This window comes from Vicugna pacos, chromosome 16 (assembly GCF_048564905.1).
Source record: "Vicugna pacos chromosome 16, VicPac4, whole genome shotgun sequence".
NCBI lineage: Eukaryota > Metazoa > Chordata > Mammalia > Artiodactyla > Camelidae > Vicugna > Vicugna pacos.
In genome coordinates, this window is record NC_133002.1 from 41,043,628 (window position 1) to 41,056,955 (window position 13,328).

Here is a 13,328-nt window from a genome sequence, read left to right on the forward strand (position 1 = left end):
ACCAGGTGTGAGGCGTCTGCACAAGTACCCATAAGCTCCACGGCCATCTCACTGGCGCACTTCAAGCTAGAATGGATAGTCGTGTCTCCGTGGGGGTGTTCCGGTCTCACCGGGAACTCGGCTTGGAGGCTCAGGGTCAGAGGTGTCGCTTAGACCCTGACGGGACAGATGGGCTATACGGGCAGGGTTAGTGCTGGGCTGCCCTCGTGCTCAGAGCTGTTTCTAGAGCCGTTTCTTCGCCTTGTTCCAGGGGGAGCCTGCAGACACGGCAGCAGATCCGTCAGCTGCCCCTGCATCTGGACACTTGCCTTTCGAGGTCTCCCCTGTCCCCGTCCCGGGCTCCCTGTCAGCCGTCAAAGCCACGGCCCTACCCACTACCAGCGCCCCAGAGAAGGGAGATGGGAGCAGATCCTTGCTGTGCACCAGCAGCACGCCAGATGCTGGGCATGGATTACCATTTTGTCCTCACCAGGATGAAGGCTCAGAGACATTCGTCAGGGGCTCACAGCCCCTTAGCTGGGAGGAGGTGGTGGAGGGTCTTTGAACTTGAGTCTGACAATGGTCCCCATGACCTTCCAGCGAAGATGGGGAGAGCGCTTGCTCTCTCTCTTGCCAGGAAACTGGGGGCCCCTCTCCTATGAGGGGAGGCATGCTCCCCGCTCTGTGTGTGGGTGGGAGGGGGTTGGTGGAAGGAGCCCCTCCTGGGCTCTGCCCAGTGCTGGCTCCCTCCAGCATCTTCTTGTCTGACCTACCTCGGGGGCTTCGGGGAGAGTTGAGAGGGGAATGTTGGAGTGACTTTTGCTCTTGGCAGATACGGGGCGCCCCTCTGCCTGGGAGATGGGGAAGGGGCAGAGCTCACTGGGGCTGAGGTGCCTTTGCCAAATTGGACCGAAAGGCTTCTGACAGGTAGCCAGCCCCCTTCGCCACGAAGTTCCAAGTTCTAGTAAGTCAAACAAATGTTGGCTCATTTCCTGGAGAGACTCAGCTCTCAGGCTGCCTGCATTCCAGGGTGCTGGTATGCCAGAAATTCCCTGGACAAGCAAGCAGGGAAGTCTTGTCTTTATAGTAAAAATGCTAATAAAACATCTCTAGAATCTGCCCCTTCCTTTCCACCCACACTTGCCACTGACTAAATTACCTTTTGTTCTCATTCGCTGAATTGCACTGGCTCCTTAATTGATTTTCCTGTGTCTGGTTTCTTCACACCCACTTCAATCTGTCTTCCACATGGTTTCTAGAATGGTGATCATCCAAAAATGCAAATCGGATCACGTTTCTTCCTTTGCGTCCCTCCCCACGCCTGCCAGATGGAGTGCAGATGCCTTGGCGTGGCCTTCTGGGGCCTTCCAGAACCTTCTGAGACCGGCATGAGCTGGCCCTGCCCCCTGGTTGGCTTTACTGTCCCACCCTTCCCAGTCCCCTCTGTCTCTAGCTACCTACTATATGTACCTTAAAAAAAAAAAAAAAAAAGGATCTTTTCCACTCTGGTCTTGGCTCACACTATGCCCCAACCTGGGTGCTTCCCTGCCCCTTCCCCTCTCTTTTGCCACCCACCCCCCGCCCCTCTATAACCTGTTGAACTCATCTTGGGGGTTCCCTCCTCTGTGCTGCCTTCCTAGGATCCTCAGCCATGCCACCCCACAGTCCCAGTCCCCTTGGGATCCCTCTGCGAGTACACAAACCTCTGTGGCAGCACCAGGATGGCGTGCTCCAGGTGGCACCAGCTGTCCTGGTCCCGAGGCCTGAGGAGGCCCCACTCACATGCCTGGACCCTGGCGGGAACCTCCCTCTCCCTGTGGACTCGGGGCCTCTCCACACGGTCTCTGCATCAGAGGAGTCGGGGCTCCAGGAGACCCTTCAGCAGTTCTGTTGGTCAAAGCAGCCACAGTCCTGCCCAGATTCAAGGTGAGAGGAAAGTAGACCCTAGATGGGAGGAGGCTGAAATTCTTGGCGGTCTTAACCCACTGTAGTAGTCTGCACTTGTATCCTGGCCTCAGTGGACCTGAGACTGTCGAATGAGGAGGAACAGCTCTCACCATCCGCTGCCAGGAACAGGGGCTCCTCTGCCCATGCATCTTCTCTACAAATGCTAGACACCGCCCATCCTGACTCACCCTTACCTTCTTTGCTGTGTGCACGCCTGGGAATCGGGGCACCTTGTGTTTTCTAGGAGTGGGGCTGCCACGGGGGGTTGTATTCCCAAGCACTCTGCATCCACTGCGTCAGGTAGATTATTAGAACAGTTTCATCTCTCTACCTCTCCAGTTATGTTGAAGTGTTCAGTGTTAGTTCAGGTTCTGTGTGATGGACGTGAAGGTGCTATATGGTGTTACATGTGGGTCAGAGTACACTCGGTTCCTTTTTCAAGTACATGTAAATCCCTAAGCCTCAGTTTCATTTGTAAGATGAGATTAATAATAGTCCTTGAGGATTAATGTGGCTATTAGATGATCCAGTGCACATGAAATGCAGTTCCCAGCACATAGGAATTTCCCATTAAAAAACATCAGTGGACAGTCGTGGGAGAAACAGTCCTGGAATACAGAAATTACTTCAGGGTGGTTCATAGATCTAAACAAATGAACAAAACTATAAAACTTCTAGAACATCTTTGTGAATGTGGGCTTGGCAAGGATGTTTTAGCTAGGAAATAAAATTATGAATCAGAAAAAAAAATGGATAAATTGGACTTCATCAATGGAGCTGCTTTGTGAAATTTGGAAAGACTTCGGGAGGAATGCTTCTGGATGGCACATGGTCCCAAGAAGAGTGGAGAGATTTCATTTTTCCTTTTGTAGGTTTTCTGGAAGCCAACAGAAAGCCTTAGGAGGTTTAGAAGGAGGTTCGAGACAGTGCAGGCTTAAGGAATGTTAGCAGAAAGGACTGCTTTTGGTTGCGAGTAACAGAAGATGTGACTTTGACAAACAGGCCTGTATGTTTCTTCTACAGTGAGAAGTTTGGAGTTGGGTGGTTCACGTGTTGGCTCAGCAGCTGAACAGTGGTGTGTCTGTGGTTCTCTGGACAACTCTTGGCAATTGTAATCTTCGAAGCATGAAGAGGGGCTGTGGGAAGCCCCAGAGACTGAGGAAAGCAAACATTTTCCCATCATTTCCAGCTGGGACATGTCCTCATGTCTCATTGACCAGAACTATCACACGAAGTTCATCTCAAGGGAAGCTGGAAGTGGGGCCCGGATCATCACAAGAGTCAGGCTGGGACCCCATCCCAGGTCGATTATGTGGATGTAGAGTCAGGGCTGAGAGCTGCTGACTGAGACTGGTTCATCACTGAACACAGTGCTGCCCCGAACAAAATCGGCCTGTGAGTAAGATGAGGTCAGGGATGGATATCAGGTAGGTAATGAGCAGTGCTTAACACAGCACCATCATGCCAGGGGAGTTCGCCATCGCATGAGTTGACCCCTGATATCTGAGGTCTTTGGCCTCTGAACAGCCCTTTATCCTTTTCTGTGATGGTCTCAGTTGCTAGGCAACAGCCATGTTCCTAGAAAGGAAGACCTTGTATCTCCCGAGCATGTGGCACAACCTTCTCCTCACAGCAGGTGCTTTCACTTCAGAATGTGAAGCAGCACTCTTTCCCCTAACCCTCCCTTCTAGTGGCTTCCAGGGGACTAGGTCTTCAGGGCAGGGAAGGGGGTGGGCCTGTTGGCAGAAATTCACCTTTGCCATTAGATGCAGCCTCTGCCTTTTTTCAAGGCCTCTGCTTGATAAATCACACCCTTCCGGTGTGCAGTGTCAGGAATTCTCTGGGATCACCTCTTGTAACCAAGGGGTTGAGAGCTAAGCTGTGCTCCCTGGGCTGGGGAACTTCAGACAGGCACATGGAGTAAGTGTCTGAACTGGGACAAAGGTTTTGTCGATTAAGGATCTGATGTGTGGGTGACACCACCCCTGTGGTCCTGACACCTGCTCTTCCCCCAGTTTCCCAGCAGCCGCACCAAGCATTGGGACTATCAGGGATGCTCAGAGGATGGGCATACCTGCTCCCTGTATTTGCCTCCCTTGGTCCTCCAGTCGGAATTGTCTGTGGACACATCTGTCACCCCCACTTGTGTGAGTCCCTCAAGCTTACGCACTGGGTTGCTTTTGGCCATGTTGCAGTGCCTCTTGGTGCCTGGCAACAGGAACAGCTTTGCCGACGACTTGAATAGATACAGTGCACAGAGATGTTCTCCTTCCGCCCCTCGGGCCATCACTTTGGGCCCAGGACAGTTCGGGGATAACGTGGGTGTCTTGTTTTCTCATGATTTAGTCCAGTTTGTCCTCACAGCCACTAAGGACTGCTGGTTTTAAAAAACACATGGGGTGTTGGGGGCTCATAGTGTTGAATTGAGGCAGGAAGTAAACCTGGAAAGACAGACCTGAGCCAGTTCATTCACTGACTTTCCAAGGCCAAGATCACTTTCGGAAGAGCACATTCATGTGGCCCACCCTTGGCTTCTCAGATGGGAGCTGTCTTAGGCTATTTAGGTCAGAGGAGTGCCTTCCTCTTGAACACCTTTCTTGCTGAGTCTCAAGACTTAGGTGGAGCATGAGTCAGGATAGTAGGTGTTGCTAAGAAAACTTGGGTCCTTGGCCGTCCACCGTGGCCTGGCTCAAGCTCCATCTTTCCCTGGAAGCCTTGTAAGTCTAAGCCACTTCAGTTCCTCCTTTTCTGCCTTCTCAGACTCAGCACCGGGGCTATTAGAACAGGAGATACTATCTAATCAGGGTGTTACTTGCACAGAGGAAATTAACAAACTTGTTGGTGCTTCTGGGTAGGGTCTCCCGCACCCACTGCCGTGCTGGCCCCAGGCACTCACAGCTATCAGCGAGGCCAAAGACTGATCCTATTTTCTCTCAGCCTGGGTTTGAAGCTCCCATCTGCAGCTAGTTGTCAGGCCCCGGAGTCTGCAGCCCCTGTGGAACCAAGGAAGGAGTGAGGGAGGCCTTGAGTTCCCAGCTGTGGTCCTCTCACCCGCCGGCCTCCTTGGGAACGGCTCCACTTGTGGTCTGGGGCAGACTTGTTTGTTTGTGTTTGAAGTTCCCCGACTCTGAGTTTGACGTCAGGGCAGGGCTGCTGGTGGGAGGCTTGGCGGGGAGATCGGGGAGATCGTCTCTGCACAAATGCACACGTCTGGCAGCTTCCCTGGGCAAGGAATGGGGTTGTGAAATGCCCGGTTGGGAATTGAGGTCACTTTCTCCTCTGCTCGCCCCACTTTCCCTGGCGTGCTTGCTCCCTCTGCCTCTTGTCCGCTGGTGGCAGCCCTACTGGGTGCCCTTGAGAGCTCCGCAAGGCTCGGCAGTACTAGGGCCTGGGGCTGCCACCAGCCCTCTGGGAGCTGAGTGCCGTGGTCGGCTGCCCCCGGGTGGGGAGCCTCATGACCTCCAGAGGCCTTCTTACGATCTCAGAAATCATTGTGCAACACGTTGGCCGTGGCAGCCGGATCAGACTTCTTCACTGGCTGGGTTGGCAGGAAGCCCCCAGAAGTGCACTCCAGCTTTAGGGAGGAGGTGGGAGAAGTTACGGGAGCAGCCCGGTGTCTGGGCCAAGCTTGATGCTGGGGAAGGAGCCACAGCTTCAGGGGCCATCGGGGGAAGTTTGGAGTAAGTCCCGAGAGCTTTGGCGCCTTCCTGATATTTGGGATGAGGTAGGCAGGGACCTGGCACTAGCAAGGATGGCTGTGGATGTCCTCTTACGAATGCAGTGTGGCCCATCTGGGACGAGGGAGTCAGGGTACCATAGACGTGGGTGAGCTGGAGCCTGGTCCAAAAGCTGTGCCTGCCGGCGGAGGCCTAACTGAGCCAAGGAGATGTGGGTGGACATGTGGAGGGGCCATCCAGGTGCCTCACCTCATTCTCCATAGCATGCTGTGGTCTCCTGGAAAGGGGCGGCCCCAGGTACCAGGTAGGGGGTGGCTAGTTTTAATGAATTCAGAGCTGATTTGGAGCCAGGGGGTGGGTGTGGCCCAGAGGGTAGGTTCTCGTACATCAGGAACAGGGGCAGTGGCCCACTGTGTGACTGTACACATTTGGAGAGTATAGGGCAGTCTGTGACTTGTATTCAGAGGATTCACTGCTGGAACCATCTGGACATGGCTGGGTTCAGGGCTTTGGGCCACAAAAGAGGTGGACACTGCCCACTGCCATGCTGCTCACGCCAGTCAGGTTGAGCTTAGATGAGCAGAGGTGGACAGGGGTTGTTATTTGGGGAGGCAGTGTGAAACATAGAAACAGGTCTGAGGTCTGAGAAAGTTACAAAGCTCTCGGTACCTTGGTTTCCTTACCTGTAAGGTTGGAAGAATAAAATACACCTTGACTATTTGTGAGTGACCCTGAGTGACAAGCTCCACTTGTCATCGTGCTGAGGCTGGACTCAAAATCATGTGTTGCTGTTTGCAGACTGGGGGCAGTGGCGGACGGGTGTCCCTCAGCCACTTAGTGAGCCAAGCAGGCTGCCCGGCACCCGCATCTTGGCACAGCTGTCCTTTCCTCCCATCAAGAGTCTGGAAGGACCTGTGACTTTTTTGGTTATATAGAACTGTTCTGTGGGAAAAATGAGATTCTTAGGGCCACTGCCAGCTTTGGGGTTGTCTGAAGTTTGGGACAGCACTCGTGTTGTCAGGAATCTGCTGCAATTCCTACCTCCTGGAATTTTCATTAAGAATCCAGAGACAGAAGGGGAAAAGGTTCTGCATTAATAGAAGAAACTGTTATTATTACAGGGATGGTAATTGAGTATTGACGTGATTTCCATAATTGAGAAAGCCCGCTGCTGGACGTGGGAATCTGGTGTCCATCTCTGCCTGTGCCTGGGATTCTTCGCCCATTTATATTCCACCATCTGTCACTTCTGTCCCCATAGACAGACCTGCCTGCCCTACTTAAGATGCAAAAACCTGGGACTCTGAGAGGGCAGTGATCTGCTCAGGGTCCTGCAGCAGCTGACGGGGTTAAGGTGACAGACGTCTTGGCACCTGGTCACTTTTGTAGCCCAAATCATAGGCTTGGGGTCACCTGTAGAAGGGACCTCCCCATCCGAGACCCTGCGTTTTAGGGTGTGGCTGACTTTGTTTGCAAAACCAGTAGTCTGGAAAGACTTGTTTTTTTCTGCAAAGATGCAAAAGCCTGGGTGAGAAGTCATGCATGTGGCACCGGCATTTCTTCGTCAGGGCCTTGCTTGCGGGCGGAATGGGATGGATACTAACAGCATCCCTTTTGGTGAGCGCTTTGTATGCTCTGGACGTGCATACAGGAGCCCCACAGGGAATTCTCAGCAGTGCTCTGGAGCCTGTATGATTTTCTCCACTCTACAGGTGAAGAAACTAAGATGACGTAAACTAGTCACTGTCACACCGCTGGTAAGTGATAGCGCCAGCGGTGGCATGTAGGTCTGCCTGGCCGCCAAGCCTGGCTTCCCACAGCAGGTGACGGCAAGGTTAATGGTAGGCAGGGCCCCTCAGCAACCAGAACAGGTGCTGGTGGCAAACAGGGGCGTGGGCACACCCATCCTCCGGACGGAATGTGTGCCCCGTCGTTACCACTGCACCTCCCGGCCAGGCCAGCACGACGGCTGGCCCCCGTCCAGCCACCCTGTGGAAGCCTGCCAGAGGTTTCTGCTTAGACGATCATTTCAGCCGGCGTTGCCCTCTCTGGTTTGGAGGCAGCCACCACTCCAGCCGCACTGTGGCTGCCTGCAAAGGGTGTCGGTTCCATGGCTGCAGAGGAGGCTCGTATCTCCAATCAGCCTGGCCATGGGCCTGTGACAGCCATGATGCACTCTGAAGGGTGAACCTGGGGTCTGGGGGTGCTGGCTCCAGGGAGGCAGGTGTGGATCCAATGTGAAGGAAGAGTGATGAGGAAAGAGCCTTCCCCAGGAGAGACCGTGGTCCCTGCACTGGGAAGCTGTGAGCAGAGCTGTCATGTAAGTCCTCCCGTGTTCTGCACCCCTCGTAGTTCTGGGAGCTGCTTCCTTTTCCTGTGAAGTCTCTCTCTTCCGGTGGCATGTTTCTGGGGACATCTGACTGGTGTCTGCCTCTCAGGGATGTCTGACTGGCCTGATCTCAACAGAAGCCATGCTCTTGGCAGCCTTCGTTTGGGAGACCTGTGTTGGAGTCATGCCAGAGCCACTAGGGGTGGCCGATTGATCATACCTGAGGTTGATCAGGTTAGGGGTGTAGGTGCTCATCCAGGCAAGCAACACTCCCAGAGGGATGTAGCTCCACTCTAGACACATCCTCTGGTGCTGGTGATGGAGGTGTGAGTGCTCCAAGGAGAAGGAGGGCTCAGGATCCCTGGAGTCAACCTGTGAGCCAGGTGTTGGCCCTCAAACCTTTAAAGTAAACTTACCTGATCTGTGAGTATCACCAGCATCATCCTGAGGGCCGGCACCAGCGTTTGGGTTTTCTTTTGTGCCATCTCTGAAATGGGCACGACCCCTGTAAGAGGACCTGAGACTTAGCTGGATATAGACACCACCCCCTGCAGCTACCACAGAGCATCCGTGTCCTTGTTCCAGGCATTTTGCTGAACATTTTACATCCATATTTTCTCATGTAAATCTTTACAACAGCACTATGAGGCAGATTAGCCCTATTTGGCAGGTGGGGAAACTGAGGCTGACAGGTTAAATCTGCTTAGCTGCTGAGGGAGTATGTTGGAGAGGGGCTTTGAGGCTGCATCTGTCTGTCTCGAGAGTTCTTCCTCAGAGCTCTGCTGTGTCTTGGATGCGGTTGGAGTAACCAAAGTGATGTACTGGAGCCTGTTTTTTGTTGTTGTTCCAAGCATTTTCATATGTAGTTACTTGGGCCCCAACTTCCCCCTAACTAATACCCTTTACATGGTGAGATTGAAGCTGAACTGAGGGAGGTGTCCCAAGGATCCTTGATCTTAAACATCAGAGTTGGGACCAGAGTGAGATCTTTCAGCCCAGGACACTTAGTGAGTGCCTACTGTATGCCATGTCTCAGTGATACCCACCAGCTGTTTGTGGGCTGACATGATGCTTTTCCTGTAAATCAGGCTGAGTGTCAGGGCAGGATGGGGCCCACATTTGTGAAGCAAAAGCATATGTGGGATGGAAGAAGACTTTAAATCCAGCCCAGGGACCTCCCCTGCAGCCAGAGTGCTAATTGACTGTTTCCCTCTCACCGCTGGTCCCATCACTGAAACCCCAGGTGCTCTTCTGTTCTGGAGAATTTATATCTTGCGGTTTTGTGGTTGAGAGAAAATGACACTCCTGGTGAAAGGCCCCCTTGTAGGCCCCCGGGGCTGGGCTGGCAGGCCCCGCTGTGGTTTGTCTGGGAAAGTAGCCCCTGGGTGCTTCTGCGACTGCATCAGCTTTCTGAAAAGTGAGAGCAGCCTTACTTCACTTGAGCTGCTGCCCACTGCACACCTCCTTCAGCAGGACCCAAATGAGCAGGTGTCTTTCCTTCTGTATGCACTCCAGGAGATGGCAGTGCCAGGACACCAGACTGGCTGGGGGTTGGGTCACAATCATCGTGACACACCCCCTTCCCCTGCCCCAGCTCAGCTGGCCAGGCTTATTCTGGGTTGTTAATGGGGCGCAGTGAGGAACCACGTCATATCTGCACAGTCCTACCCACCGGCCTGCTTTGGACTGTCTAGTGGGGATCTCGAACAGCCTTTTAAAAAAGAAACCGCTCTCTCCTCTTTGGGGGAACTTGCCCTGGTTTTTGAGACTCTCTGGCTCCTGAGTCATCACTTGCCTAATTGGAGTTTGTTTTCCACTGTCTTTTTAATATACGTGTGTGCCTGTCAGGACTACAAAAGGTATTATGCGTTCCTTTGCCCATTCATTCAACAAAGGTTTTACAGTAGTAAACCATGTGCCAGGCGCTGGGCTGGTTCCTGGGGCTCTCATGGTGATCAGGTGATGAAGAGCACAGGCCAGGCCCCTGGCCTCAGAGTTTCCCGCCTAAGGAAGGAAGCAGACAAGTAACATATTAGAACTGCGACCTGTGATCTGGCGGAGGAGCAGGGCTACAGGGCTTGCGGATGTCTTCCTGGGGGATGAATATCTCAGCTGGGTTGTGGAAGCTGAGGGGCCACTGGGCAGAGCCTTCCTGATGGGGAGCCAAGGGCCTCAGACTTTGAGGCTGGAAAGAGCTGGACACATGGGAGGGGCTAAACTAGAGAAAACCCTCAAATACAGGCTCATTGTCAACGCCAGGTTGGCCAATCTTGACGTTGACCTGTGATGGCCCAAGTCTTACACAGAGTGGACGTGTGATTAATCAGCTCCCAGAGGTATGGCCCTCAGAACAGTGAGGCCGGTGACGGGAGACCCCCTTTGCTACTGATGTTGGTGTCAGCAGCCTGACCTCTTTGGTTGATGTGGCAAAGAATGGTTTTGACTTTGCACAGTTAATTGATTTATTGCCCTGTCTTCAGTCAGCAGTTTGGCACTGTGGTTTGAGAGCGGTTTGGAGAGAGAAGGTCTGGCTGTGAGAAACTTTTTAATGTAAGGATAAGGCCCTTGTGTTTCCTTCCCTTCTTCCTTCCTCAGGCATCATTGAGCACATGTTACAGGCCAGCGGCAGTAATAGGAGTGTGAGGACAGTCCAGTGAGGTGGACACAGTCCCTGCTCTGATGGATCATAATGGGGGCTAATCTAATCTTGGCAGGGGTGAGGGTTCCATACTATAGTTCACTCCTCCCAACGGACTGTGAGCTAGTATCATCATTGCTGTTGTACAGATGAGAGAACCAAGACTCAGAAAAATTAACCAGTCTCTCTGAGCTCACACAGCTGGGAAATGGCAGAACCTAGATTTGAACCCAGATTCTGTTCAACTCTGAAGCCCATGCTCTCTGTCTGCTGCCCTGGGAGCGTGCATCTGTCAGGGGAGACCCGGGCAGAGGATTGAACCTAAGGCCCTCTGTGATAGGGGCTACCAGAGAGGGGGAGACAGGAAATTCTACTTAGCCGGGGAAGCCAAGGACACTGGCGGGTGGAGGGAAGGACTTCCGGCCAAAACTGACAGTTTGAGCAGAGGCCCAGGGGATGGAACGTACAGAAAGTATTTGAGGAATAGCTCCGAGGTGAGTGTACACCTAGAGGACTGGGTGGGCCGGGGTGGAGTGAAGTGGAGATAGGCCTGGAAAAGAAAGTTGAGGCCCTGAATTTGGAACTGGCCTCTGGTCACACTGGGAGGGCTGGAGCAGAGCCAGGTGAGCCCAGATGAGGGACGTGAGTGCCTCTACTTAGCCCTGGAGGATAAAAGCAGCACATTTGTCTCCACATTTGTTAGCTTCATGCTCTGAAGATACTCCCAGGGACTTAGGTTCCATAATAGAACAGCAAATAATACACGTCTTGTGTGGCAACCTAGAGTTGCCAGCCTCAGCAGCGTGTTTTCCATTAGCAATGCCTGTCCCCAGTTGGAAAGCCTCAGCAGACAATGTTTGATTAACGATGTCTGCTGTGGGTACCAGAGGGGCATGTGGTGCAGGAACGCCATCGGCTTGGCCTTTGTCTAGTTTTTGCTAAACATCCAAACTGTACAATGAGTGGAATTATTTTTGTTCTGACTCAGTGTTTCCTCTCTAGCAATTTGTCCTCACTTGCTGCTGAGCCCTCTGAGCATCACAGGACTGGACAGAGGTCAGGCCACATGAGGAAGGCTCCTGTCCCTGAGTCTGGCAAATTGTGAGCTGTGAGCCCTGTAACCATAAGGGGTCTTTACCTGGGGTCTGCAGATATAATTCAGGGGGTCTATGAATTTGGAAAGGAAAAAATTGTACCTATTTTTTTTCATTAACTTTAACTGAAATTTAGTGTATTGTTCAATTTGAATGGAGGCAACCAGGCACAGTCATCTTAGCGAATATAGAGTTAGTCACCAGTAGAAATCACAGCTGTTTTCACATCATGTGGCAGTTGTGGGGATAGCTAATAAAGCAGGTTACACTTGTCACAACTTCAAAGTCATGAGACTTACTGCTAGATATTGTTTAATGCTTTAATAAAGAGGCTTTTGGTACTCCTATCACAATTTTAAGTAATATTTTGATAAATGTATTTAAATATAACTGATTTTTTTTGTAATCCTAAGTGTTCTATTTTACGCATTTAAAAGCATTATTCTTTTTTTAGTAAAAGTGTAGTCAATTTGCAATGTGTTAGTTTCTGGTGTACAGCATAGTAATTCAGTTATATATATATATATATATATATATATATATATATATATATATATATTCCTTTTCATATTCTTTTTCATTATAGGCTATTACAAGGTATTGAATATAGTTCCCTGTGCTATACAGTAGGACCTTGTTGTTATCTATTTTATATGTAGTATCGGCAAATCTCAAACTCCCAATTTAACCGTCCACCTCGCCCCCCTGCTTCCCTGCTGGTAACCATAAGCTTGTTTTCTATGTCTGTGAGTCTATTTCTGTTTTGTAAATAAGTTCATTTGTATCATTTTTTTAGATTGCACATATAAGTGATATCATATGGTATTTTTCTTTCTCTTTCTGACTTACTTCACTTAGTATGACAATCTCCAGGCCCATCCATGTTGCTGCTGCACATGGCATTATTTTATTCTTTTTTATGACTGAGTAGTATTCCATTGTGTATATATACTACAACTTTTTTATCCAGGTATCTGTTGAGGGACATTTAGGTTGCTCCTATGTCTTGGCTCTTGTAAATAGTTAAAAGCATTATTCTTAGAAAGGGATCAGGAACCTCCCCAGACTGTCAAAGGGGCCCATGGTTCAAAAATGGTCAAGAGCTCCTGTTTGGAATTTGGAAGCCTTTCTAGACACTTGAGGTTTTAAATTATAAATATTATTTTTTAGGATTGTGACTTCTAACAAAAAGGATCCTTACCCTTTAGAGAAATATGCTGAGATATTTATAAATTAAAGGGGAAAAAAAGGATTGAATTAATGATTGAATTAACAACAACAAAAACCCTTGAGGGATAGCAGGACCTGGGAAGTGGCTCCAAATGCAGGGGGCCTTTGTACAAGACTTTGAAGGTGGTTCTTGAATTTGGGGGAAGCTTCAAAGTCACCATCTCGGCAGCTCTCACAGGGGTCCTGGGTCACTGGGTCGCAGCCAAGGATCCTGGTCCTCTTTGGGTTGTGTGCTCATTTCCGTGTGTTCCAGTCCACTCCCCCTTCTTAATCAGTCCTGGCTGTGCCCTCCCAGCAGGTCTTGCCCCTCCACGTTCCTCAGCGCAGTGCGGGCACCCAGGTGGTTGGAGTCCAGCCTTTGTCAAAGAGAATACTAGTCTGACTTTATTTACACTTATTTTCTTTGAAGTTTTAGCCTCTTGAGAGTCTTTTGA

The 13,328-nt window shown here is 51.1% G+C and overlaps 1 protein-coding gene across 2 annotated transcripts in view; it reads left to right on the top strand.

Annotated features, from left to right (window-relative positions):
- KSR1 (kinase suppressor of ras 1) overlaps positions 1–13,328 on the top strand; it is a 133,098-nt gene that overhangs the window by 64,228 nt on the left and 55,542 nt on the right. The gene's annotated exons all lie outside the window — the stretch shown is intronic.